Below are 25,239 nucleotides of genomic sequence, written 5' to 3' on the forward strand. Positions count from 1 at the left end.
TGTGCCTTTTGTATTTAATTCCGATGCAATATCTGTGTTTCACCGTCTATAAGAATGTCAGAGGGATACAGTAAACCTGAAGTGAAGCATCCGAAACTTTAACTAGTGCCACAGGAATGGTTCAAAGCATATACAGTAAGAAGAGTCAGTTTTCTTGTACTTAAGTCGGCATTGTGCCATTTCTATTTAATTCCGTTGCAATTTCTGTGTTTCATCGTCAATAAGAAGGTAAGAGAGACACAGTAAACCTGAAGTGAAACATCGGAATCTATAACTAGTGTCACAGGAATGGTTCAAAACATAGACAGTAAGAAGAGTAAGTTTTCTTGTACTTAACCCAGCATTGAGCCTTCTCTATTTAATTCCGATGCAATTACTGTGGTTCGTCGTCAATAAGAAGTTCCAATGGATACAGTAAACCTGAAGTGAAGCATCGGAATCTAAAACCGGTCTCACAGGAAAGGGTCAAAACATAGACAGTAAGAAGAGCCAGTCTTCTTGTACTTGGGTCGGCATTGTGCCTTTTGTATTTAATTCCGATGCAATTTCTGTGTTTCATCGTCAACAAGAAGGTCAAAGGGATACAGTAAACCTGAAGTGAAGCATCGGAATCTAAAACCGGTTTCACAGGAAGGGTTCAAAACGTTGACAGTAAGAAGAGTCACTCATCTTGTACTTGAGTCGGCATTGTGCCTTTTGTATTGAATTCCGATGCAATTTCTGTGTTTTATCGTCAATAAGAAGGTCAGAGGGATACAGTAAACCTGAAGTGAAGCATCGGAATCTATAACTAGTGTCACAGGATGGTTCAAAACATAGACAGTAAGAAGAGTCAGTTTTCATGTACTTAAGTTGGCATTGTGCCTTTTGTATTGAATTCCGATGCAATTTCTGTGTTTCATCGTCAATAAGATGGTCAGAGGGATACAGTCAACCTGAAGTGATGCATCGGAAACTATAACTAGTGTCACAGAAATGGTTCAAAACATAGACAGTAAGAAGAGTTAGTTTTCTTGTACTTAAGTCGGCATTGTGCCTTTGTATTGAATTCCGATGCAATTTCTGTGTTTCATCGTCAATAAGAAAGTTAGAGGGATACAGTAAACCTGAAGTGAAGCATCGGAACCTATAACTAGTGTCACAGGAATGGTTCAAAACATATACAGTAAGAAGAATCAGTTTTCTTGTACTTAAGTCGGCATTGTGCCTTTTCTATTTAATTCCGATGGAATTTCTGTGTTTCATCGTCAATAAGAAGGTCAGAGGGACACAGTAAACCTGAAGTGAAACATCAGAATCTATAACTAGTGTCTCAGGAAAGGTTCAAAGCATAGACAGTAAGAAGAGTCAGTTTTCTTGTACTTAAGTCGGCATTGTGCCTTTTGTATTGAATTCCGATGCTATTTCTGTGTTTCATCGTCTATAAGAAGGTCAGAGGGATACAGTAAACCTGAAGTGAAGCATCGGAATGTATAAGTAGTGCCACAGGAATGGTTAAAAAAATTGATAGTAAGAAGAGGCAGTTTTCTTGTACTTAAGTCGGGATTGTGCCTTTTGTATTTAATTAAGATGCATTTTCTGTGTTTCACGTCAATAATAAGGTCAGAGGGATACAGTAAACCTGAAATAACGGATAAGAATCTGTTACTAATGTCACATTAATGGTTCAAAACATAGACAATAAGAAGAGTCTGTTTTCATGTACTTAAGTCGGCATTGTGCCTTTTGTATTTAATTCCGATTCATATTTCTGTGTTTCATCGGCAGTAAGAAGGTCAGAGGGATACAGTAAACCTGAAGTGAAGCATCGGAACCTATAACTAGTGTCACAGGAATGGTTCAAAACATATACAGTAAGAAGAATCAGTTTTCTTGTACTTAAGTCGGCATTGTGCCTTTTGTATTTAATTCCGATGCAATTTCTGTGTTTCATCGTCAATAAGACGGTCAGAGGGATACAGTAAACTTGAAGTGAAGCATCGGAATCTATAACTAGTGTCACAGGAATGGTTCAAATCATAGACAGTAAGAAGAGTTAGTTTTCTTGTAGTTAAGTCGGCATTGTGCCTTTTCTGTTTATTTAAGATGCAATTTCTGAGTTTCGTCGTCAATAGGAAGGGCCAAGGGATACAGTAAACCTGAAGTGAAGCATCGGCATCTAAAACCGGCCTCATAGGAAAGGTTCAAATCATAGACAGTAAGAAGAGCCAGTCTTCTTGTACTTGAGTCGGCATTGTGCCTTTTGTTTTTGATTCCGATGCAATTTCTGTGTTTCATCGTCAAAAAGAAGGTTAGAGGGATACAGTAAACCTGAAGTGAAGCATCGGAATCTATAACTAGTGACACAGGAATGGTTCAAAACATAGACAGTAAGTAGAGTCAGTTTTCTTGTACTTAAGTCGGCATTGTGCCTTTTGTATTTAATTCCGATGCAATTTCTGTGTTTCATCGTCAATAAGTAGGTCAGAGGGATACAGTAAACCTGAAGTGAAGCATCGGAATCTATAACTAGTGTCACAGGAATGGTTCAAAACATATACAGTAAGAAGAGTCAGTCTTCTTGTACTTAAGTCGGCATTGTGCTTTTTGTATTTAATTCAGATGCAATTTCTGTGTTTCATCGTCAATAAGAATGTCAGAGGGATACAGTAAACCTGACGTGAAGCATCGGAGTCTTTAACTAGTGCCACAGGAATGGTTCAAGGCATAGACAGTAAGAAGAGTCAGTTTACTTGTACTTAAGTCGGCATTGTGCCTTTTGTAATTAATTCCGATGCAATTTCTGTGTTTCATCGTCAATAAGAAGGTCAGAGGGATACAGTAAACCTGAAGTGAAGCATCGGAATCTATAACTAGTGTCACAGGAACGGTTCAAAACATAGATAGTAAGAAGTGTCAGTTTTCTTGTACTGAAGTCGGCATTGTGCCCTTTGTATTTAATTCCGATACAATTTCTGTGTTTCATCGTCAATAAGAAGGTAAGAGAGACACAGTAAACCAGGGGTGAAACATCGGAATCTATAACTAGTGTCACAGGAATGGTTCAAAACATAGACAGTAAGAAGAGTCTGTTTTCTTGTACTTAAATCGGCATTGTGTCTTTTCTATTTAATTCCGATGCAATCTCTGTGTTTCATCGTTAATAAGAAGGTCGGAGGGATACAGTATACCTGAAGTGAAGCATCGGAATCTATAACTAGTGTCACAGGAATGGTTCAAAACATATACAGTAAGAAGAATCAGTTTTCTTGTACTTAAGTCGGCATTGTGCCTTTTGTATTTAATTCCAATGCAATTTCTGTGTTTCATCGTCAACAAGACGGTCAGAGGGATACAGTAAACTTGAAGTGAAGCATCGGAATCTATAACTAGTGTCACAGAAATTGTTCAAATCATAGACAGTAAGAAGAGTTAGTTTTCTTGTAGTTAAGTCGGCATTGTGCCTTTTCTGTTTATTTAAGATGCAATTTCTGAGTTTCGTCGTCAATAGGAAGGGCGAAGGGATACAGTAAACCTGAAGTGAAGCATCGGACTCTAAAACCGGTCTCATAGGAAAGGTTCAAATCATAGAAAGTAAGAAGAGCCAGTCTTCTTGTACTTGAGTCGGCATTGTGCCTTTTGTTTTTGATTCCGATCCAATTTCTGTGTTTCATCGTCAAAAAGAAGGTTAGAGGGATACAGTAAACCTGAAGTGAAGCATCGGAATCTATAACTAGTGTCACAGGAATGGTTCAAAACATAGACAGTAAGTAGAGTCAGTTTTCTTGTACTTAAGTCGGCATTGTGCCTTTTGTATTTAATTCCGATGCAATTTCTGTGTTTCATCGTCAATAAGTAGGTCAGAGGGATACAGTAAACCTGAAGTAAAGCATCGGAATCTATAACTAGTGTCACAGGAATGGTTCAAAACATATACAGTAAGAAGAGTCAGTCTTCTTGTACTTAAGTCGGCATTGTGCCTTTTGTATTTAATTCAGATGCAATTTCTGTGTTTCATCGTCAATAAGAATGTCAGAGGGATACAGTTAACCTGAAGTGAAGCATCGGAGTCTTTAACTAGTGCCACAGGAATGGTTCAAAGCATAGACAGTAAGAAGAGTCAGTTTACTTGTACTTAGGGCGGCATTGTGCCTTTTGTAATTAATTCCGATGCAATTTTAGTGTTTCATCGTCATTAGAATGTCAGATGGATACAGTAGACCTGAAGTGAAGCATCGGAATCTTTAACTAGTGCCACAGGAATGGTTCAAAGCATAGACAGTAAGAAGAATCAGTTCACTTGTACTTAAGTCGGCATTGTGCCTTTTGTAATTAATTGCGATGCAATTTCTGTGTTTCATCGTCAATAAGAAGGTCAGAGGGATTCAGTAAACCTGAATTGAAGCATCGGAATCTTTAACTAGTGCCACAGGAATGGTTCAAAGCATAGACAGTAAGAATAGTCAGTTTACTTGTACTTAAGTCGGCATTGTGCCTTTTGTAATTAATTCCGATGCAATTTCTGTGTTTCTTCGTCAATAAGAAGGTCAGAGGGATACAGTAAACTTGAAGTGAAGCATCGGAACCTATAACTAGTGTCACAGGAATGGTTCAAATCATAGACAGTAAGAAGAGTAAGTTTTCTTGTACATAACCCAGCATTGAGCCTATTCTATTTAATTCCGATGCAATTACTGTGTTTCGTCGTCTTTAAGAAGTTGCAATGGATACAGTAAACCTGAAGTGAAGCATCGGAATCTAAAGCCGGTCTCACAGGAAAGGGTCAAACATAGACAGTGAGAAGAGCCAGTCTTCTTGTACATGGGTCGGCATTGTGCCTTGTATATTTAATTCCGATGCAATTTCTGTGTTTCATCGTCAATAGAAAATTCAGAGGGATACAGTAAACCTGAAGTGAAGCATCGGAATCTAAAACCGGTTTCACAGGAAGGGTTCAAAACGTTGACAGTAAGAAGAGCCACTCATCTTGTACTTGAGTCGGCATTGTGCCTTTTGTATTGAATTCCGATGCAATTTCTCTGTTTTATCGTCAATAAGAAGGTCAGAGGGATACAGTAAACCTGAAGTGAAGCATCGGAATCTATAACTAGTGTCACAGGAATGGTTCAAAACATATACAGTAAGAAGAGTCTGTTTTCTTGTACTTAAGTCGGCATTGTGCCTTTTCCATTTAATTCCGTTGCAATTTCTGTGATTCATCGTCAATAAGAAGGTAAGAGAGACACAGTTAACTTGATGTGAAACATCGGAATCTATAACTAGTGTCACAGGAATGGTTCAAAACATAGACGGTAAGAAGAGTCAGTTTTCTTGTACTTAAGTCGGCATTGTGCTTTTTGTATTGAATTCCGATGCTATTTCTGTGTTTCATCGTCAATAAGAAGGTCAGAGGGATACAGTAAACCTGAAGTGAAGCATCGGAATCTATAACTAGTGTCACAGGAATGGTTCAAAACATAGACAGTAGGAAGAGTCAGTTTTCTTGTACTTAAGTCGGCATTGTGCCTTTTCTATTTAATTCCGATACAATTTCTGTGTTTCATCGTCAATAAGAAGGTGAGAGGGATACAGTTAACCTCAAGTGAAGCATCGGAATCTATAACTAGTGTCACAGAAATGGCTCAAAACATAGACAGCAAGAAGAGTCAGTTCTCTTGTACTTAGGTCGGCATTGTGCCTTTTGTATTTAATTCCGATTCAATTTCTGTGTTTCATCGGCAATAAGAAGGTCAGAGGGATACAGTAAACCTGAGGTGAAGCATCGGAATCTATAACTAGTGTCACAGGAATGGTTGAAATCATAGACAGTAAGAAGAGTTAGTTTTCTTGTACTTAAGTCGGCATTGTGCCTTTTCTGTTTATTTCCGATGCAATTTCTGTGTTTCGTCGTCAATAGGAAGGGCCAAGGGATACAGTAAACCTGAAGTGAAGCATCGGAATCTAAATCCGGTCTCATAGGAAAGGTTCAAAACATAGACAGTAAGAAGAGCCAGTCTTCTTGTACTTGAGTCGGCATTGTGCCTTTTGTATTTAATTCCGATGCAATTTCTGTGTTTCATCGTCAATAAGAAGATCAGAGGGATACAGTAAACCTGAAGTGAAGCATTGGAATCTATAACTAGTGTCACAGGAATGGTTAAAAACATAGACAGTAAGAAGAGTCAGTTTTCTTGTACTTAAGTCGGCATTGTGCCTTTTCTGTTCAATTCCGATGCAATCTCTGTGTTTCATCATCAATAAGGAGGTCGGAGGGATACAGTAAACCTGAAGTGAAGCATCGGAATCTATAACTAGTGTCACAGGAATGGTTCAAAACATAGACAGTAAGTAGAGTCAGTTTTCTTATACTTAAGTCGGCATAGTGCCTGTTGTATTTAATTCCGATGCAATTTCTGTGTTTCATCGTCAATAAGTAGGTCAGAGGGATACAGTAAACCTGAAATAAAGCATCAGAATCTGTAACTAATGTCACAGGAATGGATCAAAACATAGACAGTAAGAAGAGTCTGTTTTCTTGTACCTAAATCTGCATTGTGTCTTTTCTATTTAATTCCGATGCAATCTCTGTGTTTCATCGTTAATAAGAAGGTCGGAGGGATACAGTAATCCTGAAATGAAGCATCGGAATCTATAACTAGTGTCACAGGAATGGTTAAAGCATAGACAGTAAGAAGAGTCAGTTTTCTTGTACTTAAGTCGGCATTGTGCCTTTTCTATTTAATTCCGATGCAATCTCTGTGTTTCATCGTCAATACGAAGGTCGGAGGGATACAGTAAACCTGAAGTGAAGCATCGGAATCTATAACTAGTGTCACAGGAATGGTTCAAAACATAGACAGTAAGTAGAGTCAGTCTTCTTGTACTTAAGTCGGCATTGTGCCTTTTGTATTTAATTCCGATGCAATTTCTGTGTTTCATCGTCATTAGAATGTCAGATGGATACAGTAAACCTGAAGTGAAGCATCGGAATCCTTAACTAGTGCCACAGGAATGGTTCAAAGCATAGACAGTAAGAAGAATCAGTTTACTTGTACTTAAGTCGGCATTGTGCCTTTTGTAATTAATTGCGATGCAATTTCTGTGTTTCATCGTCAATAAGAAGGTCAGAGGGATACAGTAAACCTGAATTGAAGCATCGGAATCTTTAACTAGTGCCACAATAATGGTTCAAAGCATAGACAGTAAGAATAGTCAGTTTACTTGTACTTAAGTCGGCATTGTGCCTTTTGTAATTAACTCCGATGCAATTCCTGTGTTTCTTCGTCAATAAGAAGGTCAGAGGGATACAGTAAACCTGAAGTGAAGCATCGGAACCTATAACTAGTGTCACAGGAATGGTTCAAATCATAGACAGTAAGAAGAGTAAGTTTTCTTGTACTTCACCCAGCATTGAGCCTATTCCATTTAATTCCGATGCAATTACTGTGTTTCGTCGTCTTTAAGAAGTTGCAATGGATACAGTAAACCTGAAGTGAAGCATCGGAATCTAAAGCCGGTCTCACAGGAAAGGGTCAAAACATAGACAGTGAGAAGAGCCAGTCTTCTTGTACATGGGTCGGCATTGTGCCTTGTGTATTTAATTCCGATGCAATTTCTGTGTTTCATCGTCAATAAGAAATTCAGAGGGATACAGTAAACCTGAAGTGAAGCATCGGAATCTAAAACCGGTTTCACAGGAAGGGTTCAAAACGTTGACAGTAAGAAGAGCCACTCATCTTGTACTTGAGTCGGCATTGTGCATTTTGTATTGAATTCCGATGCAATTTCTGTGTTTTATCGTCAATAAGAAGGTCAGAGGGATACAGTAAACCTGAAGTGAAGCATCGGAATCTATAACTAGTGTCACAGGAATGGTTCAAAACATAGACAGTAAGAAGAGTCAGTTTTCATGTACTTAAGTTGGCATTGTGCCTTTTGTATTGAATTCCGATGCAATTTCTGTGTTTCATCGTCAATAAGATGGTCAGAGGGATACAGTAAACCTGAAGTGATGCATCGGAATCTATAACTAGTGTCACAGAAATGGTTCAAAACATAGACAGTAAGAAGAGTCAGTTTTCTTGTACTTAAGTCGGCATTGTGCCTTTGTATTGAATTCCGATGCAATTTCTGTGTTTCATCATCAATAAGAAAGTTAGTGGGATACAGTAAACCTGAAGTGAAGCATCGGAACCTATAACTAGTGTCACAGGAATGGTTCAAAACATATACAGTAAGAAGAATGAGTTTTCTTGTACTTAAGTCGGCATTGTGCCTTTTCTATTTAATTCCGATGGAATTTCTGTGTTTCATCGTCAATAAGAAGGTCAGAGGGACACAGTAAACCTGAAGTGAAACATCGGAATCTATAACTAGTGTCACAGGAATGGTTCAAAACATAGACAGTAAGAAGAGTCAGTTTTCTTGTACTTAAGTCGGCATTGTGCCTTTTGTATTGAATTCCGATGCTATTTCTGTGTTTCATCGTCTATAAGAAGGTCAGAGGAACACAGTAAACCTGAAGTGAAGCATCGGAATGTATAAGTAGTGTCACAGGAATGGTTCAAAAAATAGACAGTAAGAATAGTCAGTTTTCTTGTACTTAAGTCGGCATTGTGCCTTTTCTATTCAATTCCGATGCAATTTCTGTGTTTCATCGTCAGTAAGAAGGTCAGAGCCATACAGTAAACCTCAAGTGAAGCATCGGAATCTATAACTAGTGTCACAGAAATGGTTGAAAACATAGACAGTAAGAAGAGTCAGTTCTCTTGTACTTAAGTCGGCATTGTGCCTTTTGTATTTAATTCCGATGCAATTTCTGTGTTTCATCGTCAATAAAAAGGTCAGATGGATACAGTAAACCTGAAGTGAAGCATCGGAATCTATGATTAGTGTCACAGGAATGGTTCAAAACATAGACAGTAAGAAGAGTCAGTGTTCTTTTACTTTGGTCGGCATTGTGCCTTTTGTATTTAATTTTGATGCAATTTCTGTGTTTCATCGTCAATAAGAATGTCAGAGGGATACAGTAAACCTGAAGTGAAGCATCGGAAACTGTAACTAGTGCCACAGGAATGGTTCAAAGCATAGACTAGAAGAAGAGTCAGTTTACTTGTACTTAAGTCGGCATTGTGGCTTTTGTATTTAATTCCGATGCATTTTCTGTGTTTCATCGTCAATAAGAAGGTCAGAGGGATACAGTAAATCTGAAGTGTAGCATCGGAATCTATAACTAGTGTCACAGGAATGGTTCAAAAAATAGATAGTAAGAAGAGTCAGTTTTCTTGTACTTAGGTCGGCATTGTGCCCTTTGTAATTAATTCCGATACAATTTCTGTGTTTCATCGACAATAAGAAGGTCAGAGGGAAACAGTAAACCTGAAGTGAAGCATCGGAATCTATAACTAGTGTCACAGGAATGGTTCAAAACATATTCAGCAAGAAGAGTCAGTTTTCTTGTAGTTAGGTCTGCATTGTGCCTTTTGCATTTAATTCTGATGCAATTTCTGTGTTTCGTCGTCAATAAGAAGGTCCAAGGGATACAGTAAACCTGAAGTGAAGCACCGGAATCTGAAACCTGTTTCACAGGAAGGGTTCAAAACGTTGACAGTAAGAAGAGCCAGTCATCCTGTACTTGAGTCGGCATTGTGCCTTCTGTATTGAATTCCGATGCAATTTCTGTGTTTCATCGTCAATAGGAAGGTCAGAGGGATACAGTAATCCTGAAGTGAAGCATCGGAATCTATAACTAGTGTCACAGAAATGGTTCAAAACATAGACATTAAGAAGAGTCAGCTTTCTTGTACTTAAGTCGGCATTGTGCCTTTTGTATTGAATTCCGATGCAATTTCTGTGTTTCATCGTCAATAAGAAAGTCAGAGGGATACAGTAAACCTGAAGTGAAGCATCGGAACCTATAACTAGTGTCACAGGAATGGTTCAAAACATATACAGTAAGAAGAGTCAGTTTTCTTGTACTTAAGTCGGCATTGTGCCTTTTCTATTTAATTCCGTTGCAATTTCTGTGTTTCATCGTCAATAAGAAGGTAAGAGAGACACAGTTAACTTGATGTGAAACATCGGAATCTATAACTAGTGTCACAGGAATGGTTCAAAACATAGACGGTAAGAAGAGTCAGTTTTCTTGTACTTAAGTCGGCATTGTGCTTTTTGTATTGAATTCCGATGCTATTTCTGTGTTTCATCGTCAATAAGAAGGTCAGAGGGATACAGTAAACCTGAAGTGAAGCATCGGAATCTATAACTAGTGTCACAGGAATGGTTCAAAACATAGACAGTAGGAAGAGTCAGTTTTCTTGTACTTAAGTCGGCATTGTGCCTTTTCTATTTAATTCCGATGCAATCTCTGTGTTTCATCGTCAATACGAAGGTCGGAGGGATACAGTAAACCTGAAGTGAAGCATCGGAATCTATAACTAGTGTCACAGGAATGGTTCAAAACATAGACAGTAAGTAGAGTCAGTTTTCTTGTACTTAAGTCGGCATTGTGCCTCTTGTACTTAATTCAGATTCAATATCTGTGTTTCATCGTCAATAAGAAGGTCAGAGGGATACAGTAAACCTGAAGTGAAGCATCGGAATCTATAACTAGTGTCACAGGAATGGTTCAAAACATATACAGTAAGAAGATTCAGTCTTCTTGTACTTAAGTCGGCATTGTGCTTTTGTATTTAATTCCGATGCAATTTCTGTGTTTCATCGTCAATAAGAATGTCAGATGGATACAGTAAACCTGAAGTGAAACATCGGAATCTTTAACTAGTGCCACAAGAATGGATCAAAGCATAGACAGTAAGAAGAGTCAGTTTACTTGTACTTAAGTCGGCATTGTGTCTTTTGTAATTAATTGCGATGAAATTTCTGTGTTTCATCGTCAATAAGAAGGTCAGAGGGATACAGTAAACCTGAAGTGAAGCATCGGAATCTTTAACTAGTGCCACAGGAATGGTTCAAAGCATAGACAGTAAGAATAGTCAGTTTACTTGTACTTAAGTCGGCATTGTGCCTTTTGTAATTAATTCCGATGCAATTTCTGTGTTTAATCGTCAATAAGAAGGTCAGAGGGATACAGTAAACCTGAAGTGAAGCATCGGAATCTATAACTAGTGTCACAGGAATTGTTCAAAACATAGATAGTAAGAAGAGCCAGTCTTCTTGTACTTGAGTCGACATTGTGCCTTTTGTATTTAATTCCGATGCAATTTCTGTGTTTCATCGTCAATAAGTAGGTCAGAGGGATACAGTAAACCTGAAGTGAAGCATCGGAATCTATAACTAGTGTCACAGGAATGGTTAAAACATAGACGGTAAGAAGAGTCAGTTTTCTTGTACTTAATTCGGCATTGTGCCTTTTCTATTTAATTCCGATGCAATCTCTGTGTTTCATTGTCAATAAGAAGGTCGGAGGGATACAGTAAACCTGAAGTGAAGCATCGGAATCTATAACTAGTGTCACAGGCATGGTTCAAAACATAGACAGTAAGTAGAGTCAGTTTTCTTGTACTTAAGTCCGCATTGTGCCTCTTCTATTTAATTCCGATGCAATTACTGTGTTTCGTCGTCAATAAGAAGGTCAGAGGGATACAGTAAACCTGAAGTGAAGCATCGGAATCTAAAACCGGTCTCACAGGAAAGGGTCAAAACATAGACAGTAAGAAGAGCCAGTCTTCTTGTACTTGGGTCGGCATTGTGCCTTGTGTATTTAATTCCGATGCAATATCTGTGTTTCATCTTCAATAAGACGGTCAGAGGGATACAGTAAACCTGAAGTGATGCATCGGAATCTATAACTAGTGTCACAGGAATGGTTCAAATCATTGACAGTAAGAAGAGTTAGTTTTCTTGTACTTAAGTCGGCATTGTGCCTTTTCTGTTTAATTCCGATGCAATTTCTGAGTTTCGTCGTCAATAGGAAGGGCCAAGGGATACAGTAAACCTGAAGTGTGGCATCGGAATCTAAAACCGGTCTCATAGGAAAGGTTCAAATCATAGACAGTAAGAAAAGCCAGTCTTCATGTACTTGAGTCGGCATTGTGCCCTTTGTATTTACTTCCGATGCAATTTCTGTGTTTCATCGTCAATAAGAAGGTCAGACGGATACAGTAAACCTGAAGTGAGGCATCGGAATCCATAACTAGTATCACTGGAATGGTTCAAAGCATAGACAGTAAGAAGAGTCTGTTTTCTTGTACTTAAGTCGGCATTGCGATTTTTGTATTTAATTCCGATGCAATATCTGTGTTTCATCGTCAATATGAAGGTCAGAGGGATACAGTAAACCTGAAGTAAAACATCGGAATCTATAACTAATGTCACAGGAATGGTTCAAAGCATAGACAGTAAGAAGGGTCAGTTTTCTTTTGCTTAAGTCGGCATTGTGCCTTTTCTATTTAATTCCGATGTAATTTCTGTGTTTCATCGTCAATAAGAAGGTCAGAGGGATACAGTAAACCTGAAGTGAAGCATCGGTATCTATAACTAGTGTCACAGGAAGGGTTCAAAACATAGACAGTAAGAAGAGTCAGTCTTCTTGTACTTAAGTCGGCATTGTGCCTTTTATATTTAATTCCGGTGCAATTTCTATGATTCTTCGTCAATAAGAATTTGCAAGGGATACAGTAAACCTGAAGTGAAGCATCAGAATCTGTAATAAATGTCACAGGAATGGTTCAAATCATAGACTGTTAGAAGAGGCAGTTTTCTTGTACTTAAATCGGCATTGTGCCTTTTGTATTTAATTCCGATGAAATTTTTGTGTTTCATCGTCAATAAGAATGTCAGGTGGATACAGTAAACCTGAAGTGAAGCATCGGAATCTTTAACTAGTGCCACAGGAATGGTTCAAAGCATAGACAGTAAGAAGATTCAGTTTACTTGTACTTAAGTCGGCATTGTGCCATTTGTAATTAATTGCGATGCAATTTCTGTGTTTCATCGTCAATAAGAAGGCCAGAGGGATACAGTAAACCTGAAGTGAAGCATCGGAATCTTTAACTAGTGCCACAGTAATGGTTCAAAGCATAGACAGTAAGTAGAGTCAGTTTTCTTGTACTTAAGTCGGCATTGTGCCTTTTCTATTTAATTCCGATGCAATTGCTGTGTTTCATCGTCAATAAGAAGGTCAGAGGAATACAGTAAACCTGAAGTGAAGCATCGGTATCTATAACTAGTGTCACAGGAAGGGTTCAAAACATAGACAGTAAGAAGAGTCAGTCTTCTTGTACTTAAGTCGGCATTGTGCCTTTTATATTTAATTCCGGTGCAATTTCTATGATTCTTCGTCAATAAGAATTTGCAAGGGATACAGTAAACCTGAAGTGAAGCATCAGAATCTGTAATAAATGTCACAGGAATGGTTAAAATCATAGACAGTTAGAAGAGGCAGTTTTCTTGTACTTAAAACGGCATTGGGCCTTTTGTATTTAATTCCGATGAAATTTTTGTGTTTCATCGTCAATAAGAAGGTCAGAGGGATACAGTAAACCTGAAGTGAAGCATCGGAATGTATAACAAGTGTCACAGGAATTTTTAAAAACATAGACAGTAAGAAGAGTCAGTTTTCTAGTACTTAATTCGGCATTGTGCCTTTTCTATTTAATTCCTATGCAATTTCTGTGTTTCATCGTCAATATGAAGGTCGGAGGGATACAGTAAACCTGAAGTGAAGCATCGGAATCTATAACTAATGTCACAGGATTTGTTCAAAACATAGACAGCAAGTAGAGTCAGTATTCTTGTACTTAAGTCGGCACTGTGCCTTTTATATTTAATTCCGGTGCAATTTCTGTGATTCATCGTCAATTGGAAGGTCCAAGGGATACAGTGAACCTGAAGTGAAGCCTCGGAATCTATAACCAGTGTCACAGGAATGGTTCAAAACATAGACAGTAAGTAGCGTCAGTTTTCTTGTACTTAAGTCGGCATTGTGCCTTTTACATTTCATTCCGGTGCAATTTTTGTGTTTCGTCGTCAATAAGAAGGTGCACGGGATACAGTAAACCTGAAGCCCAGCATCGGAATCTAAAACTGGTATCACAGGAAAGGTTCAAATCATAGACAGTAAGATGAGCCAGTCTTCCTTTACTTGAGTCGTCAAAGTGCCTTTTGTATTTATTTCCGATGGAATTTCTGTGTGTCATCGTCAATAAGAAGGTTAGAGGGATACAGTAAACCTGAAGTGAAGCATCGGAATCTATAACTAGTGTCACAGGAATGGTTCAAAACATAGACAGTAAGAAGAGTAAGTTTTCTTCTACTTAACCCAGCATTGTGCCTTTTCTATTAAATTCCGATGCAATTTCTGTGTTTCGTCGTCAATTAGAAGTTCCAAGGGATACAGTAAACCTGAAGCGAAGCATCCAAATCTAAAACCGGTCTCACAGGAAAGGTTCAAAACATAGACAGTAAGAAGAGCCAGTCTTCTTGTACTTGAGTCGTCATTGGGCCTTTTGTATTAAATTCCGATGCAATTTCTGTGTTTCGTCGTCAATAAGACGGTCAGAGGGATACAGTAAACCTGAAGTGAAGCATCGGAATCTATAACTAGTGTCACAGGAATGGTTCAAAACATAGACAGTAAGATAAATTAGTTTTCTTGTACTTAAGTCGGCATTGTGCATTTTCTGTTTATTTCCGATGCAATTTCAGTGTTTCGTCGTCAATAAGAAGGGCCAAGGGATACAGTAAACCTGAAGTGAAGCATCGGAATCTAAAACCGGGCTCATAGGAAAGGTTGAGTACATAGACAGTAAGTAGAGCCAGTCTTCTTGTATTGAGTCGGCATTATAACTTTTGTATTTAATTCCGATGCAATTTCTGTGTATCATCGTCAATAAGAAGGTTAAAGGGATACAGTAAACCTGAAGTGAAGCATCGGAATCTATAACTAGTGTCACAGGAATGGTTCAAAACATAGACAGTAAGAAGAGTCAGTATTCTTGTACTTAAGTCGGCATTGTGATTGTTGTATTTAATTCCGATGCAATTTCTGTGTTTCATCGTCAATAAGAAGGTCAGAGGGATACAGTAAACCTGAAGTGAGGCATCGGAATCTATAACTAGTGTCACAGGAACGGTTCAAAGCATAGACAGTAAAAAGTGTCAGTTTACTTGTACTTAAGTCGGCATTGTGCCTTTTATATTAAATCCCGGTGCAATTTATGTGATTCAACGTCAGTAAGAAGGACCAAGGGATACAGTAAACCTGAAGTGAAGCATCAGAATCTGTAATAAATGTCACAGGAATGGTTCAAAACATAGACAGTAAGAAGAGTCAGTTTTCTTGTACTTAAATCGGCATTGTGCCTTTTGTATTCAATTCCGATGAAATTTTTGTGTTTCATCGTCAATAAGAAGGTCAGAGTTGTACAGTAAACCTGAAGTGAAGCATCGGAATCTATAACTAGTGTCACAGGAATGGTTAAAACATAGATGGTAAGAAGAGTCAGTTTTCTTGTACTTAATTCGGCATTGTGCCTTTTCTATTTAATTCCGATGCAATCTCTGTGTTTCATCGTCAATAAGACGGTCGGAGGGATACAGTAAACTTGAAGTGAAGCATCGGAATCTATAACTAGTGTCACAGGAATGGTTAAAAACATAGATAGTAAGAAGAGCCAGTCTTCTTGTACTTGAGTCGGCATTGTGCCTTTTGTATTTAATTCCGATGCAATTTCTGTGTTTCATCGTCAATAAGATGGTCAGAGGGATACAGTAAACCTGAAGTGAAGCATCGGAATCTATAACTAGTGTCACAGGAATAGTTAAAACATAGACGGTATGAAGAGTCAGTGTTCTTGTACTTAATTCGGCATTGTGCCTTTTCTATTTAATTCCGATGAAATCTCTGTGTTTTATCGTCAATAAGAAGGTCGGAGGGATACAGTAAACCTGAAGTGAAGCATCGGAATCTAGAACTAGTGTCACAGGAATGGTTCAAAACATAGACAGTAAGTAGAGTCAGTTTTCTTGTACTTAAGTCGGCATTGTGCCTTTTCTATTTAATTCCGATGCAATTACTGTGTTTAATCGTCAATAAGAAGGTCAGAGGGATACAGTAAACCTGAAGTGAAGCATCGGAATGTATAACTATTGACAAAGGAATTTTAAATCATAGACAGTAAGAAGAGTCAGTTATCTTGTACTTACGTCGGCATTGTGCATTTTCTATTTAATTCCGATGCAATTTCTGTGTTTCATCGTCAATAAGGAGGTCAGAGGGATACAGTAAACCTGAAGTGAAGCATCGGAATCCATACCTAGTGTCACAGCAATGGTTCAAAACATAGATGGTAAGTAGAGTCAGTTTTCTTGTACTTAAGTCGGCATTGTGCCTTTTCTATTTAATTCCGAAGCAATAACTGTGTTTCTTCGTCAATAAGAAGGTCAGAGGGATACAGTAAACCTGAAGTGAAGCATCGGAATCTAAAACCGGTCTCACAGGAAAGGGTCAAAACATAGACAGTAAGAAGAGCCAGTCTTCTTGTACTTGGGTCGGCATTGTGCCTTGTGTATTTAATTCCGATGCAATATCTGTGTTTCATCGTCAATAAGACGGTCAGAGGGATACAGTAAACCTGAAGTGAAGCATCGGAATCTATAACAAGTGTCACAGGAATGGTTCAAATCATTGACAGTAAGAAGAGTTAGTTTTCTTGTACTTAAGTCGGCATTGTGCATTTTCTGTTTAATTCCGATGCAATTTCTGAGTTTCGTCGTCAATAGGAAGGGCCAAGGGATACAGTAAACCTGATGTGAAGCATCGGAATCTAAAACCGGTCTCATAGGAAAGGTTCAAAACATCGACAGTAAGAAGAGCCAGTCTTCTTGTACTTGAGTCGGCATTGTGCCTTTTGTATTTAATTCCGATGCAATTTCTGTGTTTCATCATCAATAAGAAGGTCAGACGGATACAGTAAACCTGAAGTGAGGCATCGGAATCTATAACTAGTGTCACAGGAATGGTTCAAAGCATAGACAGTAAGAAGAGTCAGTTTTCTTGTACTGAAGTCGGCATTGTGCATTTTGTATTTAATTCCGATGCAATTTCTGTGTTTCATCGTCAATAAGAAGGTCAGACGGATACAGCAAACCTGAAGTGAGGCATCGGAGTCTATAACTAGTGTCACGGGAAGGGTTCAAAACATAGACAGTAAGAGAGAGTCAGTCTTCTTGTACTTAAGTCGGCATTGTGCCTTTTATATTTATTTCCGGTGCAATTTCTATGATTCATCGTCAATACGATTTGCAAGGGATACAGTAAACCTGAAGTGAAGCATCAGAATCTGTAATAAATGTCACAGGAATGGTTCAAAACATAGACAGTTAGAAGAGGCAGTTTTTTTGTACTTAAATCGGCATTGGGCCTTTTGTATTTAATTCCGATGAAATTTTTGTGTTTCATCGTCAATAAGAAGGTCAGAGGGATACAGTAAACCTGAAGTGAAGCATCGGAATGTATAACAAGTGTCACAGGAATTTTTAAAAATATAGACAGTTAGAAGGGTCAGTTTTCTAGTACTTAAGACGGCATTGTGCCTTTTCTATTTAATTCCGATGCAATTTCTGTGTTTCGTCGTCAATATGAAGGTCGGAGGGATACAGTAAACCTGAAGTGAAGCATCGGAATCTGTAACTAGTGTCACAGGAATGGTTCAAAACATAGACAGTAAGAAGAGTAAGTTTTCTTCTACTTAACCCAGCATTGTGCCTTTTCTATTTAATTCCGACGCAATTTCTGTGTTTCGTCGTCAATAAGAAGTTCCAAGGGATACAGGAAACATGAAGTGAAGCATCGAAATCTAAAACCGGTCTCACAGGAAAGGTTCAAAACATAGACAGTAAGAAGAGCCTGTCTTCTTGTACTTACGTCGGCATTGTGCCTTTTGTATTTAATTCCGAGCAATTGCTATGTTTCATCGTCAATAAGACGGTCAGAGGGATACAGTAAACCTGAAGTGCAGCATCGGAATCTATACCTAGTGTCACAGGAATGGTTCAAAACATAGACAATTAGAAGAGTCAGTTTTCTTGTACGTAAGTAAGCATTGTGCCTTTTGTATTTAATTCCGATTCAATTTCTGTGTTTCATCGTCAATAAGAAGGTCAGAGGGATACAGTAAACCAAAATTGAAGCATCGGAATCTATAACTAGTGTCACAGGAAGGGCTCAAATCATAGACAGGAAGAAGAGTCAGTCTTCTTTTACTTAAGTCGGTATTGTGCCTTTTGTATTTAATACCGATGCAATTTCTATGTTTCATCGTCAATAAGAAGGTCGGACGGATACAGTAAACCTGAAGTGAGGCATCGGAATCTATAATTAGTGTCACAGGAATGGTTCAAAGCATAGACAGTAAGAAAAGTCAGTTTACTTGTTCTTAAGTCGGCATTGTGCCTTTTATATTTAATTCCGGTGGAATTTATGTGATTCAACGTCAGTAAGAAGGTCCAAGGGATACAGTAAAACTGAAGTGAAGCATCAGAATCTGTAATAAATGTCACAGGAATGGTTCAAAACATAGACAGTAAGAAGAGTCAGTTTTCTTGTACTTAAATCGGCATTGTGCCTTTTGTATTCAATTCCGATGAAATTTTTGTGTTTCATCGTCAATAAGAAGGTCAGAGGGATACAGTAAACCTGAAGTGAAGCATCGGAATCTATAACTAGTGTCACAGGAATGGTTCAAAACATAGACAGTAAGAAGAGTAAGTTTTCTTCTACTTAACCCAGCATTGTGAGTTTTCTATTAAATTCCGATGCAATTTCTGTGTTTCGTCGTCAATAAGAAGTTCCAAGGGATACAGTAAACCTGAAGTGAAGCATCCAAATCTAAAACCGGTCTCACAGGAAAGGTTCAAAAGATAGACAGTAAGAAGAGCCAGTCTTCTTGTACTTGAGTCGTCATTGGGCCTTTTGTATTAAATTCCGATGCAATTTCTGTGTTTCATCGTCTATAAGACGGTCAGAGGGATACAGTAAACCTGAAGTGAAGCATCGGAATCTATAACTAGTGTCACAGGAATGGTTCAAAACATAGACAGTAAGATAAGTTAGTTTTCTTGTACTTACGTCGGCATTGTGCATTTTCTGTTTAATTCCGATGCAATTTCAGTGTTTCGTCGTCAATAAGAAGGGCCAAGGGATACAGTAAACCTGAAGTGAAGCATCGGAATCTAAAACCGGGCTCATAGGAAAGGTTGAAAACATAGACAGTAAGAAGAGCCAGTCTTCTTGTATTGAGTCGGCATTATAACTTTTGTATTTAATTCCGATGCAATTTCTGTGTATCATCGTCAATAAGAAGGTTAGAGGGATACAGTAAACCTGAAGTGAAGCATCGGAATCTATAACTAGTGTCACAGGAATGGTTCAAAACATAGACAGTAAGAAGAGTCAGTTTTCTTGTACTTAAGTCGGCATTGTGATTTTTGTATATAATTCCGATGCAATTTCTGTGTTTCATCGTCAATAAGAAGGTCAGAGGGATACAGTAAACCTGAAGTGTGGCATTGGAATCTATAACTAGTGACACAGGAATGGTTCAAAGCACAGACAGTAAGAAGAGTCAGTTTACTTGTACTTAAGTCGGCATTGTGCCTTTTATATTAAATCCCGGTGCAATTTATGTGATTCAACGTCAGTAAGAAGGACCAAGGGATACAGTAAACCTGAAGTGAAGCATCAGAATCTGTAATAAATGTCACAGGAATGGTTCAAAACATAGACAGTAAGAAGAGTCAGTTTTCTTGTACTTAAATCGGCATTGTGCCTTTTGTATTCAATTCCGATGAAATTTTTGTGTTTCATCGTCAATAAGAAGGTCAGAGGGATACAGTAAACCTGAAGTGAAGCATCGGAATCTATAACTAGTGTCACAGGAATGGTTAAAACATAGATGGTAAGAAGAGTGAGTTTTCTTGTACTTAATTCGGCATTGTGCCTTTTCTATTTAATTCCGATGCAATCTCTGTGTTTCATCGTCAATAAGAAGGTCGGAGGGATACAGTAAACCTGAAGTGAAGCATCGGAATCTATAACTAGTGTCACAGGAATGGTTCAAAACATAGATAGTAAGAAGAGCCAGTCTTCTTGTACTTGAGTCGGCATTGTGCCTTTTGTATTTAATTCCGATGCAATTTCTGTGTTTCATCGTCAATAAGATGGTCAGAGGGATACAGTTAACCTGAAGTGAAGCATCGGAATCTATAACTAGTGTCACAGGAATAGTTAAAACATAGACGGTATGAAGAGTCAGTGTTCTTGTACTTAATTCGGCATTGTGCCTTTTCTATTTAATTCCGATGCAATCTCTGTGTTTTATCGTCAATAAGAAGGTCGGAGGGATACAGTAAACCAGAAGTGAAGCATCGGAATCTATAACTAGTGTCACAGGAATGGTTCAAAACATAGACAGTGAGTAGAGTCAGTTTTCTTGTACTTAAGTCGGCATTGTGCCTTTTCTATTTAATTCCGATGCAATTACTGTGTTTCATCGTCAATAAGAAGGTCAGAGGGATACAGTAAACCTGAAGCGAAGCATCGGAATGTATAACTATTGACAAAGGAATTTTTAAATCATAGACAGTAAGAAGAGTCAGTTTTCTTGTACTTACGTCGGCATTGTGCATTTTCTATTTAATTCCGATGCAATTTCTGTGTTTCATCGTCAATAAGGAGGTCAGAGGGATACAGTAAACCTGAAGTGAAGCATCGGAATCTATAACTAGTGTCACAGGAATGGTTCAAAACACAGACGGTAAGTAGAGTCAGTTTTCTTGTACTTAAGTCGGCATTGTGCCTTTTCTATCTAATTCCGAAGCAATTACTGTGTTTCGTCGTCAATAAGAAGGTCAGAGGGATACAGTAAACCTGAATTGAAGCATCGGAATCTAAAACCGGTCTCACAGGAAAGGGTCAAAACATAGACAGTAAGAAGAGCCAGTCTTCTTGTACTTGGGTCGGCATTGTGCCTTGTGTATTTAATTCCGATGCAATATCTGTGTTTCATCGTCAATAAGACGGTCAGAGGGATACAGTAAACCTGAATTGAAGCATCGGAATCTATAACAAGTGCCACAGGAATGGTTCAAATCATTGACAGTAAGAAGAGTTAGTTTTCTTGTACTTAAGTCGGCATTGTGCCTTTTCTGTTTAATTCCGATGCGATTTCTGAGTTTCGTCGTCAATAGGGAGGGCCAAGGGATACAGTAAACCTGAAGTGAAGCATCGGAATCTAAAACCGGTCTCATAGGAAAGGTTCAAAACATCGACAGTAAGAAGAGCCAGTCTTCTTGTACTTGAGTCGGCATTGTGCCTTTTGTATTTAATTCCGATGCAATTTCCGTGTTTCATCGTCAATAAGAAGGTCAGACGGATACAGTAAAGCTGAAGTGAGGCATCGGAATCTATAACTAGTGTCACAGGAATGGTTCAAAGCATAGACAGTAAGAAGAGTCAGTTTTCTTGTACTTAAGTCGGCATTGTGCCTTTTGTATTTAATTCCGATGCAATTTCTGTGTTTCATCGTCAATAAGAAGGTCAGACGGATACAGTAAACCTGAAGTGAGGCATCGGAGTCTATAACTAGTGTCACGGGAAGGGTTCAAAACATAGACAGTAAGAAGAGATAGTCTTCTTGTACTTAAGTCGGCATTGTGCCTCTTATATTTATTTCCGGTGCAATTTCTATGATTCATCGTCAATAAGATTTGCAAGGGATACAGTAAACCTGAAGTGAAGCATCAGAATCTGTAATAAATGTCACAGGAATGGTTCAAAACATAGACAGTTAGAAGAGGCAGTTTTCTTGTACTTAAATCGGCATTGGGCCTTTTGTATTTAATTCCGATGAAATTTTTGTGTTTCATCGTCAATAAGAAGGTCAGAGGGATACAGTAAACCTGAAGTGAAGCATCGGAATGTATAACAAGTGTCACAGGAATTTTTAAAAATATAGACAGTTAGAAGGGTCAGTTTTCTAGTACTTAAGACGGCATTGTGCCTTTTCTATTTAATTCCGATGCAATTTCTGTGTTTCGTCGTCAATATGAAGGTCTGATGGATACAGTAAACCTGAAGTGAAGCATCGGAATCTTTAACTAGAGTCACAGGAATGGTTCGAAACATAGACAGTAAGTAGAGTCAGTATTCCCTTACTTAAGTCGGCACTGTGCCTTTTATATTTAATTCCGGTGCAATTTCTGTGATTCATCGTCAATAAGAATGTCCAAGGGATACAGTAAACCTGAATTGAAGCCTCGGAATCTATAACTAGTGTCACAGGAATGGTTCAAAACATAGACAGTAAGTAGCGTCAGTTTTCTTGTACTTAAGTCGGCATTGTGCCTTTTACATTTCATTCCGGTGCAATTTCTGTGTTTCCTCGTCAATAAGAATGTGCACGGGATACAGTAAACCTGAAGTCAAGCATCGGAATCTAAAACTGGTATCACAGGAAAGGTTCAAATCATAGACAGTAAGAGGAGCCAGTCTTCCTTTACCTGAGTCGTCAAAGTGCCTTTTTATTTATTTCCGATGGAATTTCTGTGTGTCATCGTCAATAAGAAGGTCAGAGGGATACAGTAAACCAGAAGTGAAGCATCGGAATCTGTAACTAGTGTCACAGGAATGGTTCAAAACATAGACAGTAAGAAGAGTAAGTTTTCTTCTACTTAACCCAGCATTGTGCCTTTTCTTTTTAATTCCGATGCAATTTCTGTGTTTCGTCGTCAATAAGAAGTTCCAAGGGATACAGTAAACCTGAAGTGAAGCATCGAAATCTAAAACCGGTCTCACAGGAAAGGTTCAAAACATAGACAGTAAGAAGAGCCAGTCTTCTTGTACTTACGTCGGCATTGTGCCTTTTGTATTTAATTCCGAGCAATTGCTATGTTTCATCGTCATTAAGACGGTCAGAGGGATGCAGTAAACCAGAAGTGAAGCATCGGAATCTGTAACTAGTGTCACAGGAATGGTTCAAAACATAGACAGTAAGAAGAGTAAGTTTTCTTCTACTTAACCCAGGATTGTGCCTTTTCTTTTTAATTCCGATTCAATTTCTGTGTTTCATCGTCAATAAGAAGGTCAGAGGGATACAGTAAACCAAAATTGAAGCATCGGAATCTATAACTAGTGTCACAGGAAGGGCTCAAATCATAGACAGGAAGAGGAGTCAGTCTTCTTTTACTTAAGTCGGTATTGTGCCTTTTGTATTTAGTACCGATGCAATTTCTATGTTTCATCGTCAATATGAAGGTCGGAGGGATACAGTAAACCTGAAGTGAGGCATCGGAATCTATAATTAGTGTCACAGGAATGGTTCAAAGCATAGACAGTAAGAAAAGTCAGTTTACTTGTTCTTAAGTCGGCATTGTGCCTTTTATATTTAATTCCGGTGGAATTTATGTGATTCAACGTCAGTAAGAAGGTCCAAGGGATACAGTAAACCTGAAGTGAAGCATCAGAATCTGTAATAAATGACACAGGAATGGTTCAAAACATAGACAGTAAGAAGAGTCAGTTTGCTTGTACTTAAATCGGCATTGTGCCTTTTATATTCAATTCCGATGAAATTTTTATGTTTCATCGTCATTAAGAAGGTCAGAGGGATACAGTAAACCTGAAGTGAAGCATCGGAATCTGTAACTCGTGTCACAGGAATGGTTCAAAACATAGACAGTAAGTAGCGTCAGTTTTCTTGTACTTAAGTCGGCATTGTGCCTTTTACATTTAATTTCGGTGCAATTTCTGTGTTTCGTCGTCAATAAGAAGGTCCACGGGATACAGTAAACCTGAAGTCAAGCATCGGAATCTAAAACTGTTCTCACAGGAAAGGTTCAAATCATAGACAGTAAGAGGAGCCAGTCTTCCTGTACTTGAGTCATCAAAGTGCCTTTTGTATTTATTTCCGATGCAATTTCTGTGTTTCATCGTCAATAAGAGGGTCAGAGGGATACAGTAAACCTGAAGTGAAGCATCGGAATCTGTAACTAATGTCGCAGGAATGGTTCAAAACATAGACAGTAAGAAGAGTCAGTTTTCTTGTTCTTAAATAGGCATTATGCCTTTTGTATTTAATTCCGATGCAATTACTGTGTTGCGTCGTCAATAAGAAGTTCCAAGGGATACAGTAAACCTGAAGTGAAGCATCGGAATCTATAACTGGTGTCACAGGAATGGTTCAAAATATAGACAGTAAGAAGAGTTATTTTTCTTCTACTTAAGTCGGCATTATGCCTTTTCTGTTTAATTCCGATGCAAATTCTGTGTTTCGTCGTCAATAAGAAGGGCCAAGGGATACAGTAAACCTGAAGTGAAGCATCGGAATCTAAAACCGGTCTCATAGGAAGGGTTTAAATCATAGACAGTAGGAAGAGCCAGTCTTCTTGTACTTGAGTCGGCATTGTGCCTTTTGTATTTAATTCCGATGCAATTTCTGTGTTTCATTGTCAATAAGAAGGTCAGAGGGATACAGTAAACCTGAAGTGAAGCATCGGAATCTATAACTAGTGTCACAGGAATAGTTAAAAACATAGACAGTAAGAAGAGTCAGTCTTCTTGTACTTAAGTCGGCATTGTGCCTATTGTATTTAATTCCGATGCAATTTCTGTGTTTCATCGTCAATAAGAAAGTCAGAGGGATACAGTAAACCTGAAGTGAAGCATCGGAATCTATAACTAGTGTCACAGGAATGGTTCAAAACATAGACAGTGAGAAGAGTCAGTTTTCTTTTACTTAAGTCGGCATTGTGCCTTTTCTGTTTAATTCCGATGCAATTTCTGTGTTTCGTCGTCAATAAGAAGGGCCAAGGGATACAGTAAACCAGAAGTGAAGCATCGGAATCTAAAACCGGTCTCATAGGAAAGGTTCAAAGCATAGTCAGTAAGAAGAGCCAGTCTTCTTGTACTTGAGTCGGCATTGTGCCTTTTGTATTTAATTCCGATGCAATTTCTGTGTTTCATCGTCAATAAGAAGGTCAGAGAGATACTGTAAACCTGAAGTGAAGCATCGGAATCTATAACTAGTGTCCGAGGAATGGTCCAAAACATAGACAGAAGAAGAGTCAGTTTTCTTGTACTTAAGTTGGCATTGTGACTTTTGTATTTAATTCCGATGCAATTTCTGTGTTTAATCGTCAATACGAAGGTCAGAGGGATACAGTAAACGTGAAGTGAAGCATCGGAATCTATAACTAGTGTCACAGAAATGGTTCAAAACATAGACAGTAAGAAGAGTCAGT

The sequence above is a fragment of the Schistocerca americana genome, chromosome 10 (genome assembly GCF_021461395.2).
Source record: "Schistocerca americana isolate TAMUIC-IGC-003095 chromosome 10, iqSchAmer2.1, whole genome shotgun sequence".
In the NCBI taxonomy this organism is placed as follows: domain Eukaryota; kingdom Metazoa; phylum Arthropoda; class Insecta; order Orthoptera; family Acrididae; genus Schistocerca; species Schistocerca americana.